This window comes from Piliocolobus tephrosceles, chromosome 13 (assembly GCF_002776525.5).
Source record: "Piliocolobus tephrosceles isolate RC106 chromosome 13, ASM277652v3, whole genome shotgun sequence".
Classification (NCBI taxonomy): domain Eukaryota; kingdom Metazoa; phylum Chordata; class Mammalia; order Primates; family Cercopithecidae; genus Piliocolobus; species Piliocolobus tephrosceles.
The window spans coordinates 115963431-115983184 of record NC_045446.1 but is presented as its reverse complement, the minus strand read 5'-3'; the positions used below and the strand labels follow the sequence as shown (position 1 = coordinate 115983184).

The 19754-nt window shown below is 42.7% G+C and overlaps 1 long non-coding RNA gene across 1 annotated transcript in view; it reads right to left on the bottom strand.

Annotated features, from left to right (window-relative positions):
* Window positions 1–2894: 2894 nt before the first annotated feature.
* LOC116418409 overlaps window positions 2895–19754 on the bottom strand; it is a 29044-nt gene continuing 12184 nt past the window's right edge. Inside the window, exons 2-4 of the long non-coding RNA XR_004229244.1 lie at window positions 13879–14078; window positions 7051–7138; window positions 2895–4368 (exon numbers count right to left, since the gene is read on the bottom strand). This is a non-coding gene — a long non-coding RNA (uncharacterized LOC116418409). The remainder of the gene's footprint in view (window positions 4369–7050; window positions 7139–13878; window positions 14079–19754) is intronic.

Genomic DNA, 19754 nt, shown 5'->3' with positions numbered 1-19754 from the left:
CTGGGTGATAGTGCGAGATTCTGTGTTAAAAAAAAAAAAAAAAAAAAAGATTATAGCCACGATCTTCTGAATCCATGTGCTCATGGAAGAGTGGCAAATGGAAAGCCAGTAGGGTCAGGCAAGGAAGCGGCAGGTGCAAAGGCCTCTGTGCCTGACTTCCACCCGCCCCACTCTCCTGGAGGTACAGAAGCCACTGTCTGCTTTCCAGCAGCTAGGGAGTTGCCTGGCCTGTTTATATGCTCCATCTGTCCACGTAGACTTTGATGGTCCCAAGGGAGCTCAGAGAAACGATCAGCTTTATGCTGTCCCATCAAAAATGGGCAAATAAAGAACTTGCCTCCCTGCCAGGATGTCTTAATCGCTCTCACTGGGAGCCTGAGCCCACAATTTGCATCCTGCAGTCTAGGAAAGACAGAAAACCACACTGGGAGATAGAGAAGGTGGCCTGAATAAAGGCACCTTGGTCTTGGTGAGGGTTCAAGATGTGGTTCCCAGGGCCAGGCAGAGAGGACATTTGAGATGGTCTCTCTGTCTGAAACATGCTGTGTGGCTTGAGAGTCGGGGAGTAGATATTGCTCCAGAGCAACTCCCATGGCATTCCCCTCAGGAATTTCAACAATAAACCACATCCTTGCATTTACATATAAATATTTGCATGTGTAGCACCAAGGTGATATCGCTGAGAAAGCAGCAATCAAGAGAGGTACCTTCCCTGCATGGACTCAGTCATATATGTACCCCAAATGTCTGAATGGCCTTTTCAGGGCCACTAGGGTGTAAGTGATGCCCTGACCTCTGGTCTCAGACTTTTTCCGGTGAACCACCAGCTCATCATCTAGGTGAAGTGACCCACACACTCTACCAAAATGTGGCTCCTTCATTCACTATGTCACCTTAAAGCACAGTACGCATTCGCTCAATGGCAGTCGGGTCCTAAGTGTAATCGGACACTGACAGAATGATCTGAGATCAAAGCCTTCTTTATACAGAATTATTTTCCTACCCAACCCCACCAGGGACAGTTCAAGGCCCTATCACCTTCAGAGAGTGCCTAGTAAGACCCAGATGGGCTGAACATATTAACTGGCTGAACTTTCAACAGCTACTGCTGCTCTGCCTCTTACTCGATTGGAGTTAAGGTTTCTTTCGCAGTGTATGTGTGGCTTGGGCCTGTCCAGTATCTGTTAGTCTTTTGTTCTGATTGCCTCTTTGGCCTGGCTGTGGATATGGGATCTCCTAGTGAACCAGATGAAGGTTTCTCGCAGGCAGAGTACTCCAGGATTCTAATCTATTATCCTCAGGTCCCCTCCACAGCTGAGACCCCTCACAGATGAGGCTCATTTAAACCAGTTGAGTCCTTCCTCTTATTCTGGTGATAAACGGTGACTGGAACACTGCCTTTTGAAGTTCTGGGTAAAGTCTTCCTCTGTTGGCAGCAAAGATAGCAACCACTCACTCTTGCCTCTTGACCCTTACTGGTTTTTATGATTAGCTCGTGGCCTCTGTGGAAGGCACAGGGAACCCTACCCTGAATCAAAGAGCTAAAGAAGAGGCAGCAGTTTGGGTAGAGAAAGAGTTGGGAGCACGCATGAGGACAGGCCTGGGTTAGCTTTGCCTCTATCCCAACTCAAGGCCTAGAGCTGCCAACAAAGGGAGCCCACCCGGCAGCTCACTCGCAAGCACCAGGAGGGCAGGTGTCTGAGGGCAAGGCTCTCCTGCTGCATAGGGCTGCCCACCACAAGGACTGTGGCGTGCACAGAGTGCCAGCTATGCCCTCTCCACCTGCACTTGCCCTTGTGAAAAGGGAAGTTAATAAAATCCATCTGATAAAGTGGTCATGATTCTCAAAAGAAATCATATGGGTGAAATATCTTTGGATATTCCAAAGTGCTCTGCAGATGGGAGCTGTTGTCTCTGCTTTGTTTGCTGTTTCACTCTGACTCCTTCACCCCAGGCCCAGGCAGTGCCAGATTACAGGGACCCCCGCTTTGGTGGCTAAAGAAAGATGTACTGTTGATACCTGACAAAAATGGATTGTTTGTGATTACGATTCACCTCTTACTTTAGAAAGTGAAATGAATACAACGTATGCCGGTCATGGACACTAAAGAGCATTTTCATATCATTTTGGGAGGAGTTGTCAGCTTTGATTTATTAAGTAAAGTTCTGAGACAGGCTGTCGGTATTCTGTCAGTCTCCTGAAAATGGATGGACCTCACTGCTACCTGTGCCATGGTGATCATGTGTCTAGTCATCTCCATCCTCAACAGGGGCATCCATTGGAAAAGCTGCACCTATACCTCCTGGGTGCTGCCCATTTCACACCATCTCCACCTTCAGTCTCTTTCCCTTCTCTGTAGTGCCCCATCATGACCTCAAGTGCCCGTTCTCCCCACTGCCCTTTAGTCAAATGTCTGTGACTAGACATCTCTGAGCTGCCCAAGCCTTTCTCCTGCACCTGATTTCTGGTCAACGAGGACAGGGGAAATAGGAAGCCTCTACCTGAACAGGTGGCCATTGGGACCCCATTCCTTTCCCAAACTGTGTGGTCCTGTTACTGGAAAGGGGCCTCGATCCAGAGAGGGTTCTTGGATCTCACATAAGAAGGAATTCAGGGCAAGTCCATAGAGTAAAGTGAAAGCAAGTTTACTAAGAAAGTAAAGAAATAAAAGAATGGCTACTCTATAGGTAGAGTACCCCAAGGGCTGCTAGTTGCCCATTTTTATTGTTATTTCTTGATGATATGCTAAACAAGGGGTGGATTATTCATGCCTCCCCTTTTGAGACTGTATAGGGTAACTTTCTGGCATTGTCATAGCATTTGTAAATTGTCATGGCTCTGGTGGGAGTGTAGCAGTGAGGACAACCAGAGGTGACTCTCATTGACATCTTGGTTTGGGTGGGTTTTGGCCAGCTTCTTTATTGCAAACTGTTTTATCAACAAGGTCTTTATGACCTGCCTCTTGTGTCGACCCCCTATCTCATACTGTGATTAAGAATGCCTTCACTTACTGGGAATGCAGCTCAACAGGTCTTAGCCTTATTTTACCCGGCCCCTGTTCAAGATGGAGTTGCTCTGGTTTAAACACCTCTGATGTTTCCCAACTCCCTTTTATAAGAGAACCCTTAATCCTAAGGGATGTAGAGGGACGAAGATCCATCTTCTGTAACTTCTTCATGCTGAATAGAGGTGATGATATTTCTGCCAAACTATGAAGGTCTCTTGTATTCAGGGTAGAGAGCAGCCCAGTCAGAAAGCTTTGGCATGTCAAGGGCCATTTATAACTCTTGAGTTCCAACAAAAGGTGGTATCTGGAAGAGTGATAAGTGTTCCATTTAAGAAAACATTGAGCAAGCTTATTCTGCATTCCTACACAGAGAGTCCAGCAGCAACATAACGAAATAAGCAAAATCATCCCATGTAAACTAAATTAGAAGGGTTTCCATGAACTGGGCAATTTTTGGAACCAAGCTGATATGGAGTTGCTAGATGATTCCAGTATATGTCCAGGATTAGAATATTGATCCAATCCAGATTTTTACATTACCCAGTCTTGTTTCTTCTGAGTAGCAGCCAGAAGAAGCAACCAATCACTGGTTGGTTTACAGGAATAAGCAGGGTCAGCCTACAATGCAGGAAAAAAACTTAAAAACTTAAAAACAACTGATGAGACTGGAATTTAATAACAGGTATACCATAGTTCTTGAAACATAATTTTTCCCTCTCCGATTTTCCATTTTTACTAAAGACAAATCATGGTAAGACTGATTTACTTTATTATACTTGGCCTGATTACTTGTATAAAGTGCAGCAAGAATATTTATTTCACAGAGGCTTTTAAAATTGGCTTTGATGAAACTCTGTTCCATAAGTAATCTCAGATAAGGCTTTTTAAAAGCCAAGCCCTGCTGTGGGTTTGTACCCTCAAATACCTATGAGTTGGGTAAATTCCTGTCCTTTTGAGGTCCCAAGATGACATGGGCTCCTGGACGTGTCAGAAAGTGACATTCTTTACTTACCACAGGTCAGGAACCCTGTACAGGGACTGTGTAGAGAAGGTATGAGGCCAGTTTCCCAAGGGGCTTTTATTAGCTCTGTAAGTTTGATTCCTTAAAGAAAGCATGCCATCCCAGTCAAAGCCTTGGTAAAATAACCAGTTTCTCCAATTGGGTCGTGTTACAAAAGAAAATAGATTCGTATTGCACTTATGCAAATAACTATATTGCCGTAAGTTAAGAATACAACTAACTTCCAAATTTAGAAATCAGGTAGAAGGAAAAAAATATGTTCCAAATTTTGTTTGCAGGAGTATACTTTACTTAACTGCTTCAAGCTGTAAATAGCTCAACAGAAGATTTTTCTTAACTCTGAAAAACAAAGTAAAGGATTAGCAATGTTTTAAACAAAAAGTTAAAAAAGATTACTTCGGACTTCCGTTTGTTTAGTATTAGTTTAGTCCATGCAGTTAACTCTATTCTGCTTGATGTTCATGAGCTTTCAGCTCTCCATGAGTCCTGAAAGTTTGTTCCTCTATTCTAATGTCACAATCTCTAAAGTTATCAGAAACTTGCGTTTAAGAGCACCTGTTAAGGTCCTATATTGATTATAAGCTACCTTTTTTTATAAGCCACCTTTTGAAGAGGATTAAAACAAGACAACAGTTGTCTATGGATGACAAAATGTTTAGGGCAGCCACAGTCAAAAACATGATTGACAAAGAAATTTGGTTACCTCTGTGGCATACAATGATTTTATGTAACAATTATGATTATTACTGATAATCTACACTAAGTCCTATCAGAATTATAGGAGTTTCACATAATTTTGGACCACATACCAATAAGATATTTATACAAATACAGCCCAAAGAAAGCCAAACACTATTTCATATTTGACAATGCTTCCTGTATGATTTTTATGCCAAGTAAGCCAAATTTCACCCTTCCGTTGGTGTACTATTACTGTTAAATTCTTAATAAAACCTTATAGATAAATCTCTCCAATTTTAATGCCTGACCATAAGGTAAGCTCTTTATAAACCTTTTATAACCCTTTATAATTTTGTTAAAGAGCAGATTATAAGCAGGTTTTCAGTCTAAGAAAAACTCATTATGCTTTTATTCAAATGTTTAATTTATGGAAAAACTATATAATACCCTCTTAACTTTAGCCAATATGTTCACACACAGAATTTTTTTACAAGAATAATTTTTTACAAATCTTTCACAATTTGTTCAACTGTTCAGTTTTATCTTATCTAACTTAAAACAATCCTTTAAAATTCCAAACTTAGGTAAGAAATCCATATTCTCACACCTTCTTATAATCTTTTACCAAAAATGTATTTTACTTTCTTTACACACCTTGCATGTGAAAAAATTTTTTTTAGTAGTCTCAAATACCTGTCACAATGTTAACTCTTAGCGACTTTTACTTTTGGTGAAAACAGTGGTAAGTAAGGGATTTTCATTATGTACTAGGTGTGGAGCCTAGGACACCAGACAGAAGACCAAATGTCTTTATTTTACCAATAATCTTTAAAGCGATTTTTATTTCACAAAGATTACTAAAGTCATGTGAACTGAAAGGCATGATAATTTTTATTTTTATTTTAAAATACTTGATTCAAGCTTGTATTATTTTTAAACGAATTAATTAAAGCTCTTTCATATACAAACATCACACACATAACATGTAAATAGGCAGATGGAAGAAGATCCAGTAGTTGTAACATTTTTCATTTGCCAGTTTTTAAGTTTCTCTTTAAAGCATAAAGTTTCTAGGGCCTAATAAGCAGGCACAGCTGGAAGGCAGAACAGATCTCCAGAAATTAAGGGTCCCATTTTTATACCAGATCCTGAATCCCAAAAAGGGCATCAGCCCATTCCCAAAAGTACGTTTCCTACCTAGTTACTACGCATCAAAGCTCTCTCATAATGCAAAGTAATTTCTGATATCCCCAAAAGTTAAAACCATCAGATAACACAATGCAAAACAGAACAGAACCTTAGATTTTGAGAGGAATCGGTCCACTTTTAATTCCTGGGGTTCCATGAGGAAAACAGAGGTTTTTTTTTTTTTTTTTTTGTTTTTTTCCCCCCAAATGAGGTCTGTGGTGCTTTCTCTGTTTTTCCCAAGAAACTACAGGCTCTTAGAGCCTGAAGATCTGCTTTTAATTAAGCTGACTTTTAAATATAGCACTCTTTTAAAAAGTCCTGGCCGGGCGCGGTGGCTCAAGCCTGTAATCCCAGCGCTTTGGGAGGCCGAGATGGGTGGATCACGAGGTCAGGAGATGGAGACCATCCTGGCTAACTTGGTGAAACCCCGTCTCTACTAAAAAAAATACAAAAAAACTAGCCAGGCGAGGTGGCGGGTGCCTGTAGTCCTAGCTACTCGGGAGGCTGAGGCAGGAGAATGATGTAAACCCGGGAGGCGGAGCTTGCAGTGAGCCGAGATCCGGCCACTGCACTCCAGCCTGGGCGACAGAGTGGGACTCCGTCTCAAAAAAATAAATAAATAAAAATACGTCCTTTAAACCCTTTTTTAAAATACAACTTTAGCCATGCCAAACAGCCAACATTTCTGTACTCAGAAAAAGGAAAATTTAAGGTGGTTCATGGAGGGGAAGAGAATAAACAAATGGTAAAGGTCAAACAGATATTAAACCAAGAATAACCCATTCCCTCGGCTGGGAATTGAACCGTGAACCCAGGCTGCCATTCTGAAAAAAGAAAGCACGGCCACACGGTAACAAGGTCAAGCTTCTGAAGTCATGGCTGACCAGTGTTCTAGGCCATCTTGAACAGCAGGCTTATGGGGTCCTAGGCCCTCATTCTGTCCTAAGGAACCCCTCTTTATGAGAGAACGGTACAGAAAGACACACAGAGCACACCAGATTCACTACAGCTTAAGCTCAGCCTCACAAATTCTTTTTCTCATAATCAAAACTTTGTGCAGAGGAGATACACAGTGATTTTTACCACGCATTCAACCAGTTTGCACAAAGAGAGAGAGAGAGCCCAGAAGTCTGGTTAGAAAGAAATTCTTACCCTTTTGCCAGCATGCCAGGCTTCTGGGTTCCCTTTTTTGAGCAGCCCTAGTGACCCAGCTCACAGCACCATAGCCCTGGGTGCCAACCTGCAACATAAAAGAAAATTATCTTTTTCCATTTTTCCAGAGCAAAATACATGTGACAAAACACAGACATTGGCCGCTCTGCTTAGTACTCAATATCAAACCGGCAAGGCCCCAACTTGCACCTAGTTGGGCCCATCATCGTTAATCCACCCTCTGACCAGAAGTTTCAACTTGTGGTCGCTGGTCAAGATGGTTGCCCTGAGTAACAGAAAAGATTGAAAAGAGAAAGAGAGAAAAAAGCATTGTGTGCAGCAGGGTGGGGAAGGCAGAAAGCTCAGAGAGGCCAGAGTAAGACCCACCTATTGCAACAACACTGAAAATTTCAGGTGGCCACTTGTTCGTAGCAAAGGGATCTCTTCCAGCAGACCTGTTGGCTCTCAAGTTTTCCTTTTTAGGGAGGAAAAAGCTCCCCATATCCCAAGATACTGTACATGCCTAATTCTGTCACCCATAGCCTTCAGCAAAGAGTGCCAAGTAAAATAGTCCAAAGATAATAGCAGTTAACATCCTATAGTGCCAAACCCATTCTTAGTTCTTTACCAAGGCCTCTAATTCCCTAAATCTTAGGAAGGACTCTAACCTTCCTAAGTTGGACCTCGAGCCCAAGTTCGGTCAAGTGTCCTTGCCTTTTATTGAGAGGAGCCTTTAATGGTCTCTGTCTTAGCAGAGACGCCAACTCCCTTAACTCAGGCCCCTAACCCAATCGCATCCTTTATCTGGGTATAGCACCACCTACCCAAAGTCCGCCAATCAGTGCTGCAGTCTAGTTCCTTTGGATTGAGGCTCTCCTCAGTATCATCCCTTCTGTGGTTTGCCAGAAAGATGTTACTGCACCACACTGCTTGCCCAAGGTTAGCCTTTGGGTCTGGGGTTTCCTTAGTAGTGTCCCTTCTGTGGTTACCAGAAAGATGTCACCAGACCCCACCACTTACCCAAAGTTAGCATTTGGGTCAGAGGTTTTCTCACTATTGTCTCTTCTGTGGTCACCAGAAAGATGTTACGGGACCCCCACACTTACCCAAGTTAGCCTTTGGATCAGGGGTTTCCTCACTATTGTCCTATCTGGGTCACCAAGAAGATGTTACTGGAAAGGGATCCCCATCCAGACTCCAAAAGAGCGTTCTTGGATCTCGTGTAAGAAAGAATTCAGGGCGAGTCCACAGCGTAAAGTGAAGGCAAGTTTATTAGGAAAGTAAAGGAATAAAAGAATGGCTGCTCCACAGACAGAGTAGTCCTGAGGGCTACTGGTGGCCCATTTTTATGATTATTTCTCGACAATATGCTAAACAAGAGGATTATTCATGCCTCCCCTTTTGAGCCCACATAGGGCCACTTTTTGACGTTGCCATGGCATTTGTAAACCATCATAGCGCTGGTGGGAGTGTAGCAGTGAGGACAACCAGAGGTCACTCTTGTCGCCATCTTGATTTTGGTGCGTTTTAACCGGCTTTTTCACTGTAACCTGTTTTATCAGCAAAGTCTCCATGACCCGTATCTTGATCCTGTCTCATTCTGTGATTAACTTACTGGGAAAATTATTTTAAGGCTAAATAAAGCTAAATAAGTTAGGCTTATTTTACCCAGTCCCTATTCAAGATGGAGTTGCTCTGGTTCAAACACCTCTGACAGTCCCACTCACTAGCCATCAGAACTCCAGTTAGCGCTTAGGCACACTTTGGGTTGATTGCACAACTGACTAGGCTGGAAGTCTCTGTGGGATGAGACTGGGCAGATCATAATTGAAAACAGGACTTTGGGAATGGAGTTTCTTCCCAGTAGGATATACGGCAGAGTGAGTGAGCTCACCCCACTCCAACCTTCCATGAAATCTCTCTCGCTGGAAGCATTTCTCTTGCACCTTTACACTTGGAGATCTTCCAGATTGCCTTTGACTTCGAGGCAAGATCAAAGCCTGTCTCCAGCCCTGCAAACTTGCCTTTCATACTGATGGGGACACAGTTTGAACTGCATCCGTGGGTTTTCCATTAGTGTTTTTTTCTTGTTTTTGTCTTGCTCAGAGACCGTATCTTCCTCCCAGAGAGCTGCTCTGTGTCATCTCTTGCTGCTCTGATCATGCAGGATATTGTCCTAAAGGGCAGGCGGGAACGAGGACACTGTTATATAGAAATGTGGGCCAGCCCCTCAGTTTGACTTTGGATTGTGTGCAGTTAGGCAGGGAGTCCGGGGATCAGATGAACTCAGAACTCACAAGTTCCTCACAGCACCGAGTAAAGGCCCTGCATTTACAGAAAGAGAAAAAAAATCTGTGATGCTTGGTCCTTCTGAACTTGACCCATATTCTCTCCGATGGAGAGGCCAGCTCTCAGTCTGACTGAAAGGATACGAGATTGAGTCAAACTCGTGGTCGGCCCAGTGTTCTGTCTATGACAGGGTTCAAAGGGACATTGGCCATTTGGCAGGTGGCAGTCCTCTTTCTGTGAATAAATGTGTCCTCATTATCAATAACATTAACTGGCCCATTACGGCCCGCTAATTGTGTCTCCATCGCTTCCACGTCACCTCTTGTGGGCATGAGGTCTTTAGTGTTATTTTATAAACCAACACATGTAGACCAGGCCAGGTCTGACTCTGAAGCTCTGCAGAGGCAGGACCACGTCCCCCACATGAGCAATGTGTTCCCAGGATGAGGTCCCAAGTGAAGGTGGATGGACGATATTGGGGGACTTAGTCTGAAAAAAAAGAGGAAGAACCCCAGTGTGGTAATGGTGCTGCAGTGGATATATGCTTATAGTGAGAAGGAGGGGGACAGGTGTCAGCCCTTCCGCTTAAAACAGAGTAGATAGAAGAGGATTTACATTACAGAGCCCTGAGAGATTTAAACTTGATATGAAGGGAGGTTTTTTTCATGGCAAAGAGAGTTACGTTCTAAAACGAGTTCATAGAAATTCCATAGAAGTTCATACATGGCCGATTGAGCAGGGGCATCCATGTGGAAAGGGGCAGACTGGATGTGACATTGATTCGCTGTCTCTGTCTGTTGTCCTGAGTGCAGAGCCCAGATATAGATCGTGACAGAGCTGGTCTTCCAAACAGCAACCCCACACAGAGAGGCTCAGCAGGTCCCCTGCCCTCCTCACCACCTCCCCTGAAAGCGCTCTCTTCTCTCCTCTGCCCTGCCTCTTCTCTGTTGCGGAGTTCAATGGACACGCGTCCACTCCTCACCCTACCCCATTCTAACCTGGTACATGGTCTGCCCAGAGCTGATCCAGAGCTGGAGAAATAAAAGGGAAGCAAGGTTACTCCCTAAGACGGTTATTGTGCTTCCTTATTTCAACCCAGTGGCCCACCTTGACCATGCATGAAGCCTTTGTCTTTTCCTGAAGGATTTAAGTAGAAAACAGACAACTATTGGATAAGTGAGCATGACTAAGACCTTTGGAGCCTGTTGAGATTCAGAAGACCACTGTCAACAATAATGAAAGAGGATGCCTAGACACTGACTATGACAAAGATAATATTGTAGGGTGCATAGGAGCTAATAAGTCTCAGGTTTGTGGCTGCAGTTAATTGCAATGTAATGGATATAACTTTCCTTCTTTCAATAAACAAACATCTATCAAATACTTACGGCACTTGGTCCTGGGAATACAAGATCAATAAGATGGACCTCTGCCTTTGAGGGCACAGCCATCCATTGGGCCAGACTAACCTATAAACAAACAATGAATTACAGCAATCTTGTGGTGCCATAGAGAGATTTATTCAATAAGCTCAGACACCACAAGAGAGACGTTTTTTAGGAGGGATTTTTTTTTAACACCTTCTACATGCCTGGCATTGTGCTGGCTGCCAGGGATATATGGAGAAGAAGCAGACATAGGCCTTGCCTTCCTGGGGCTTCCAACTAGGTTAACACGCCTCGCTCTGCCTGGGGAACTTAGACAAGGCTCCATGAAGGAGAAGACCCAAGTCTTGAAGCAAGAAAGCTATAGTTGCTCCAGACAAAGAGGATGAGGGCCTCTAGACAGAAGGAACAGACTATACAAGAGGATTGTTGACCCCTTTATCTGCAGGAGATATGTTTCACGACCCCTAGGGGATGCCTGAAACCACAGATAGTCCCAAACCCTATATGCACTATGTTCTTTCCTGTGCATACATACCTATGATAAAACTTAATTTATAAATGAGGCACAGTAAGAGATTAACAACAACAATCATAAAATTAAACAATAGCAATGTACTGTTGACAGTTTCATGAATAGAAGATTCATTCTTACTATAGATGTTAGCAACCTGAGTATATAAATTTTTCCTTCCTTAAGTCAAGAACTTTCACTTTTTCATTTATAGAAAGCACTTCACAGCTTCTCTTTGGCATCTCCAAATTGCCAGCATCCCTAATCTTGCTCTTTCGGGCCGTTATTAAATAAAATAAAAGTTACTTGATCACAGTCACTGTGATACTGTGAAATTCAATCTGAAAACTCAGAGGGCTACCGAGTGACTTACAGGCAAATAGCACAGACAGCCCGGAGAAATTGCACAGAGGGATGATTCAGGTTCTGAGCAGGATGGAGCTGTTCTGCACAAGATTTTATCATGCTACCCAGAATGGCGAGCCATTTAAAACTTAGGAATTTTTTGTTTCTGGAATTTCCCACATATATTTTCAGTCCACAGTTGTGAGAGAACTGAAATCGGAGCGTGAAACCTTGGATGAAGGGGGCTAATGTGTGTAGGTGGGAAAGTGTGGCCTTTTGAAGGAAGTTTATAAAACTTCCCTGTTGATTATTTTCTAACTCCATCCCCATCCGCCCTTTCAACTCAGATTCCCAGATGCTATGAGTAATGGAAAATAAGACTATAGAGATGCGGCCTGAAAACATTAACTGAGATCCTTAGACTTGACCCTGGGCGCTGAATGTTCTTGAAAACTTAGATTTTCAATGAGCCAATCCTTATGCTTATGAGCTTCCTACAGAAATAATATATAAACCAACAAGCAACTAGTCTGGATTTCCTTAGGTTCTGGAGTTGAAATATGCATGAGATGCCTCTTTCCACTAAAAGAAAGATCAAAATAATAACTCCGTGCTCAAACTCTGCATCTCCAATATAGTGTGAAAAGGCAGAGATTACCAGGGTTAGGAGACACCCATATAACTTAATTTCCATAATGCATCTTATTTTTTAATGTATCGCTCCGCCAGATCAGATTTCTCAACGTTCATGTCCCTAGTGAGGAGTCGATTTTGTTTCTCTAGCTGTGTACACTTTCCTTCCTGCAATCAAGAGTACAGAATGCACTCTGTAAGAAGTGCAGGAGGAAGAGGATTCATCCTTGTCCACTTAAATATTCATGACAGCTTGCATTTTGGTTCAAAAAGACACTTGTTTATTTAGATAAGATTTAATTTATTCATAATTTACCTAAATTTGCAGGAGCGTGCATGTACATTTTAGCGTATAAGTAGCATAATACATAAAACATTACTGAAGCATGCAAATTGTACAGTGACAGCAGAGGAGCCCGCCTGGATGTTTCAGGGAGATAACACATTTCTACCAGAGCAAAGACCTTCACACAATGGCCTGGATTGTTTGCCTATAATATGCTGACTCATCATTATCTTTTTACCCAAGGCAACCCTGTCATTAAAAACAAAATGTATATAATATAAAGTGATGTTGAAGAACAGCTTTCTGGAACCAGTGTGGCGTTTCCTCCTCTCCTCCCTGATCAAGAGTCACTTCCTTCATTGATACACATCCAACCCCTTTTCCTCCAGCCCCCCAAACAAAACAAAACGAAACAAAACTTTTCACTACCCTTTCCACTCCCAGTGAATTAATGACAACCTTACATTCATATTCGTTTATTCAACCAATAATCCTCATCCCCGTGCTGCATGTAAACACTATTCTAGGCTATTTCGGCGGCCTCATAGGGTATCTTATCTTTCTCCCCCAAAAGACAATGGGCTCTCTGAAGGCAGGTTCCGTCATCCCAGTATTGCTGCACCCAACCTTGACCATGGTCTAATTGTATGTGATCAATACATGTTGATGATCTTGATCATTATTTTTCAGCAGCATGTGGAAATTTCTAGAAAGGCACAAAGGCACTCTCCATGAACGTTGTTTCCGTGAAAAACTTTTTCATGGCTCATTGCCGGCTAGAGGTTTGACGTACTCTTCACCCTGACCCGTACAGAAGAAGAAAAGCCAAGTCCTCCCGTGGAGGCAGCCCGTGCAGTGCCTCTTCCTCCTTGGTATGCAGGTCTCTGCAGCCACAGCACTGTTTACAGGCTTGGGAGCAGGAATGTGAGAGACACAATCTGAAGTGAGCATAAGAAGATTTAAAGGAAGGGAATTTGTTTGGAGCCTTTGCTACCTAGAGGCGTTAAAACTTTATAATGCCAAACAAGTCCCGTTTTTCTTTATTTATGGATCATATATTTCCCCCCTTTATTACTGCCATACATTTTTCCAACCTGACAGCTGATAACACTGAAAATTCACTGCTAGCAAAAACTTCCATTTACCACTCTCTGAGATAACAATTTCAGAATTAAAGGAAAAAAATACATATACATCTATATGCAAAAATATCCATATTTATTGTTAGCCCCTGAACTCATACTCCATGCTAAATATGGACTTGGGGTTTTGAGAATCACACTTGATCAGAGGGAGGCACTTTAAAAAACAGAAACCTCAAATGTTCCCTCTTACCCATTAACTATTAACAGGGAAGAAATAACAAAGTAGGTTACCTTGGTGTCTCCAGAGTTGGCAAAATTTAATTTCAGTTTGTCAAATGTGCTACTATGGCAGAGATTTCTTTTTCCTCATGATTTATTAGAAATGTTGTAAAAGGTGCAGTCTGGCCCTGGAGTGATTTGAGCCAGACTTCTTGTTGAAGTTTCTTTTCCTTTGGCTCGCTATCCAAATTCACAGGAAGGGGAAAAATAACCTAAGAGATAAAAACCACAAGGGGGAAAAAGAAAGAGAGAAATCGATGTATTGTAAACATGATGACAGGATGGGTCGTTTAAATTGCTTCTGCACGTTGATTTAAAGCGTGCCCGGTAGAAACTCTATTATATTAACAATCTTTTCCCTTCATTTCAATCATTGTAGTTGCAGTATCTTATTACCTTTCAGACAGATGATGTCCAAATATCATGTTGAGGGAGATTTTTCTGTTATTATTATTTGTTAGAGGGATGATGAGCAATGACTTAGAGGTCTGGGGACAGGATTAGTAACATAAATAATGTGAATTCCAAATAACCCAAGATAATGATGAATCAACTATGCATTTAACTACAGATTATATCCTAGATGTATTTCTGTAAATGGCAGTTCTTTGGGGCTTTAGGAGTGTAGAGAGATAGGATGTATGCCTGGACGTAGACTGCAAGCTGTTAGAAAAGGATAGCCAGTTGCTGTCCCATGTGAAATAAACAAAGCTTCCATTGTGAGAGGTAGAGTTCTGCTTTGACAAAATCACCTTTAATCACAATAGTTTGTCACTGAGGTACCATTGCCAGACCACTGACATCTTTTGTAAAATTACTTTTAGTTAGCCCACCTATGCTTCAGTTCAAAGGAGATGGAGTCATTATTCCCTGTATTGCTGTGACACTTTCACAGCAGAGCATGTCCCTGGCTGTAGCGAGGATTGAAAGAGGTGGGAAGGGGGGTTCTTTCAAATCTGGACCTGTGTCCTAGACAAGATCTGATTCCCTTGTAATTATTGTGGAAGTAATCCCATGATAAAGACTCCTACCCACCAATTCACCAGGCTTCTATTCCCACTCTGAGTCTAGACATGTCCTTGTCTAACAAGTTCATAGTTTTGAATTCAGGGTTTTGAAATATTATCTCAGCTATATTTGATTGTTTTCTTTTTTGTACTCCAGGAAAAAGAAAGGGGATTAATTGGTATTGAACATTTACTAGCTGTCAGACCCAGAGCAAGTGTTCAATACAAGTATTGCCTCCCTCAAGGTTCTAAGGCTGGTTATATTAAACCCATTTCACAGTTGAATAAACTGGATTTTGGATGAAGTTGTCATTTACCCAAGGCCACATACTTGTTAAAGACCAAGCTTGGATTTGAACCCAATTGGCTTTTTAATCCAAAAGTTCTATTCTTTCCGCTAAACCACACTACTCTGAAGCTGTTGGTTAGTTCATTCATTCAACCAAAAAAAAAAAAAACTTAAAAAATATCTTCTGTGGGTCAGGCCCATAAATGTCTGAGGGACTGAAAATACCAAAGCAGGGACCACACTGATCCAAGCATTAGGGGTCTCAGGTTCTGTTAGAAGGCAGCACACAGATAAGTTTGTTGTTCTGTAAGAAGAGGTACGGCAGAGTCATGCCCAAGGTGTCATGAAAACATCCGTGAGGTTTCCGTGACCACCAGGTTCAGAGAAAGCTTCCTGGAGGACGCAGCCCTATGTCAAATCTCACCACGCAGCACGTGCATGCTTCATCGCCCTAGATAATGTCCACTTTGTGCACTAGGAGATGACAACTCTTTCATTGACTTGTTCTGCAATGAGGAGTTAAGGAAAAATTTCTCAACATTTTCTCTTCACTCCACAAGTCACGTACACAACAAAAAGTTGGCTTTCTTGCTACCATATTCTTTCATTTGGTAAATAAGAAAAAGAACTTTATCCTCTGGGAGTCTCAAACAGGCACCTTTAACCAGATTGTCAATACAGTAAAGATGTTTTGAACTGTATGGTTTAACTTCAGTTCAGGCACTCTGTTCATCTTCCATATATCAGCTTGGCTCAGATCCTTATCATATACTTTAGAATCCTGGTAAAGGCACAAAGGCTGTTTATCAAGGCTTTGTTGGAGTCAGGATTTATATCAGGGAGGAACCTTAAAGGTATCAGATTGAGTAGTTTTCCTGTGGCACCTTTCTCCTCTCCCTTACAAAATCCCATTCATCTTTGTGTGAGTTATGCCAACTGAACCATTAGAACGAATAGGTCCCTCAAGAGACCACATTACTTCTGACATCAGCTGCAGGGGCAAAAGGGTCCCCAAGCCACTGTCAGGTTTGATAATTTGTGAGAAGTACTCACAGAACTGACTGAAAGCTATTGTACTCACGTTATGGTTTATTGTGGGGAAAGGATTAAAATAAGCCATGGAAAGAAGAACACAGGGAAGTGTCTGGAGAAGTACAGAATGCAGAGTTTTGTCCATCTTCTTCCCTTGGAGTCAGGGTGTGTGACTTTCTTGTATCAATGTGTAACAACTCAGACCAAGTATCACTAAAGATGGGGCAGCTCACCTGAGCCTCTGTGTTCAGGGTTGTTATTGGGGCCCCACTACAGAGACAAGCTTGATTGATTGATTGCCCATATGGTTGATCTCAGTCTCTAGTGCATTGGTGCCTCGTGACCCAAAGCCCCCATCCTAAATCACATTGCTAGACTATCCAAGTGCAAACCAAATCCCCTAGGCAAAGGAAGGCACTAGAGACACTAGCAAAGGTACTGGCAGAAGCCAGACCTCTTTAGGGGATTATATTCTTTACAACACCACCCTTCAATACCCATCTCCTAGGTACACTCCTTCATGCAGAATCTGTGTCCCCCTCTGAACCCCCATAGTGCTTTGTCCAAGCCTCTGCTCACATTGATGATATTATAGATTCCTTGGGGCTAGGGACCACATCAGAATTCTCATTCTGCCTCCAATACTCAGCACATACAGGATCAAACACGTAGTAGGCTTTTCATAAATTTTAGTTGTGTCTGTTTAAAATTTGATAGGGAAGTCCATCTTTGGATTTGCAAGGAGCTTGAATCTTTCCGGTTGCTTTGCTTTTCTTTTCTGGCTGACTTTTGGTTTGTTTTAATGTAATTCTTTTCCTACTTTCAAGTTGTGGACATCACACTTTGTTAAAGTTTCTACCAGCCTATTTATTCCTTGGCTATATCTTAGCATCCACGAGGGGTCAAAGGACCTTCTTAAATCTGAGCAAGTGCCACATACCTTCTTGGGCATGTCAATGATGTTTATAGGAGAAAATTACTCCCAAGCCCTGGGAGGTATAGAGCCTAAAGCAGCTCTTCTTTGTTTTGAATTGTTTTCTGCATGGAGTGACGTTATTAAAGATAAGTCTTCAGGAGAATTCAACTCCTGAGGATTAATCACAGGACTTTCACTGGGAAACTCCATGATGGTACAGACAGAAAATTTCAAACAAAATTATGTCCTGGACAGTAGGGAAGTGGCAGGGAAACCACTGCAAAACACACGACTGGAGGCACCTGGGTTGTTTTTATCCAATATCTGTTTGTTGTCCTGTGTTTGTTGGCATGTGGGTGGATCTGCCATGCTCTGAGCACGGTCAGTAGGAGGAACACTGACAAGAAAGCCATGATTTGTTTGCTGTGAGCTTCTAATTATGGGCCAGCTGTGGTGCGTTCCTCGTGTGTCTGGAATGGTGGCACAGGCCGGGGCCGCAGGGCCAGCTGCACGGATGGGAGTGCTTTGGCAGTGCCATTCTGTGCAGTCCAGCATGGGATGCGCCAGTGAGGAAGGCCTTCAAGGATGTTGCTGAGACTCCTGTCCTGAGAATTCTCTTCTTTACAAATCAGATAGGGCAAGACTCTTAGACTCAGAATTTCCAGCCAATTGCATCTCAGAATAATTTTTTGTCATGGCATTCACAGTACTCCTGAGTGATGTGATTTCTAATTTTCCCTCAATCGCGAGCAGATGAGATGATCTCCAATGTCATCAGTTTTTTCTCTTTTCTGCCAGGAGCCAAGTCTGATAGAAAGGATTCTTGGGGCTTCCGAAAAGGCAAATAACTTCCACATTGTATCTATGAGTCAGGCTTTTCTCTTAGGCCCAAATTGGATAAGATGTTAACCACGATACCGATTAATAGTTTCAGCCTAGCTCCGACTCATTCTGGTGGCTGCAGTTGTGTGGAAAGTAAACCCTGGAAAGAAATCAAAGGCCCACCCAAATTCTGGGCCAAATGACCTATGACAACCTCACCTCCCAGCTTACAAAACAGATAATGTGCTGGGATCGGAAAGCACTAAAAAGTGTCTCCAGGAATTAGAGCCGAACCGCAAACTGCAACTTAAATTTCTTTATGTATTGCAGTGGGTTACATTTTGGTGATATTTGGGCTATTCCTGGTGCATAATTATAAAATAGAAAAAAAAATCTTAAATGAATACAAGACAACTTTTCTCCCAAGCACTGGTACATTTGGGTCAGTGCATTTGGAGACACGGACGCTGAGAGCAACAGAAGTTGCAAGAAAATATGTGGTCGACTCCAAGGGCTGAAACAAAACGTAGACTTGCAAGGGAATAAAGCTTCAGGAAGCAGCAGGGTGTTAATTCTTCCTCATAAATCTGGAGTCAGATATAGGCTGAACCTCATTTTCAGGAATATAAGACTTAATCAGACCTACAAAAACAATGAGCAAAGAGAAATGTGACCCTCAGGAAGATCGGCGGTGTGTGGTTTGAAATCAGGGTTTGCTGAACAGCAGCAGGAGAGCTCTGTGTGTCTGCAGCCTGTCTGCCTACCTGAAGATGTGCTGTGCTCGGGGGCTAAAGGTGTGAGGGCGTACATTCGTTGTACATGTTAGCACATCACCAACTGTCTTCATAAAGAAATTCCAATTTGCATGTTTCAGCATGAGGAAACACTTTTGTGACTCCCATTCCCCGGCTCTCCAAAGGGAGGGCTGCTGATATTCAAAGGATGCCAGTTAAGTGGGAGCCACAGGTGAGTGGATGAAGAGACACACACTTGGCTAATACAGCAAATGGTATGTAGGTGGAGGTGATCAAATGCATCTCTGTCAACAGGGACATGGCTGCGCAGACCTGCAGTGGGCAAACTGGTCTCAGAGCCACCAGTGAATCCAGTCTGCTCTAAATTATTTTAACTTGCACTTGTGTGTGCCTTTTTTGTAATGTGTGGGCGTGCCTATTTTATGCTTCTAAGGGCTGATTAGCTCTGTAAATAAAATACTTAACTGAGGACAGGGAAAACTGGGTCCCCCATTAAAGCAAGCTTGCTTCATCCTTATGCCTCTTGCAGGAAGAAGGGTGGTGCTGGGTAACAAATCACTTCAGTTTGAAATAGTTGGAGACGAGCATCTAGGAGACCAGATGAGAGAACCTGAATGATCCTATTATGAGGATAACAGCAGTGAGAAGAGTCTATGGACAGCCACACACGGACACATTCAGTTGATTTAAAGGTGGTGTAGCAGCCTGAAACGCGGAATTCTCTGCTTCAGATTGCTTCAATGCAGACCTTTCACATTATTTTAACATAGCTTGATCTGTGCACCACAGTGAAGTCTACTTGAACAAATCCATGTTAAAAGGAATATGTCGTCTGCACACCAAACAGAAACACGAAACAAACACTGTTCGATCCTTGAAGAATCGAAGCACAAGAAAGGAGTCCAGACCAAAACAGAGCAGGTTTTCTATTTCCCCAGTTGCTGCATCCTGAGCCACGCTGACCCTTTCCGAATCCATGTCCGCTCATGAAAACATTCCCAGCTTGCAAGCCCAAGGCCATTTCTGAGAGCAGAGCCCTTCCAAAGAAGACCCCTCAGGACCACACA